Here is a 328-nt window from a genome sequence, read left to right as displayed (position 1 = left end):
CTACTTTATAAGGTTTTCATCGTCAGTCTTCTCAACTGTATAACCATTTACTTGTGTGAAATTCAGAAAAAAAACAACAAATAGTACAGGATGTGAATCGGGTAAAATACAAAAACCCAATTTTTGAATATTTCTTAATTAGTCGAGTATGCCTAGTGAAGGTGTGGTTTGCAACTGATGATTTTATTTCAAAGCTAAATGACAGCTATGAGTAGTACCAGGAAATATTGATCCATCTAAACTATGTCGTCTCAAGTGATACCAGGAAATATTGATCCATCTAAACTATGTCATCTCAAGTGATACCAGGAAATATTGATCCATCTAA

This window comes from Limulus polyphemus, unplaced genomic scaffold (assembly GCF_000517525.1).
Source record: "Limulus polyphemus unplaced genomic scaffold, Limulus_polyphemus-2.1.2 Scaffold1702, whole genome shotgun sequence".
Taxonomy (NCBI): Eukaryota; Metazoa; Arthropoda; class Merostomata; order Xiphosura; family Limulidae; genus Limulus; species Limulus polyphemus.
Note: the sequence above shows the minus strand (reverse complement) of the source record.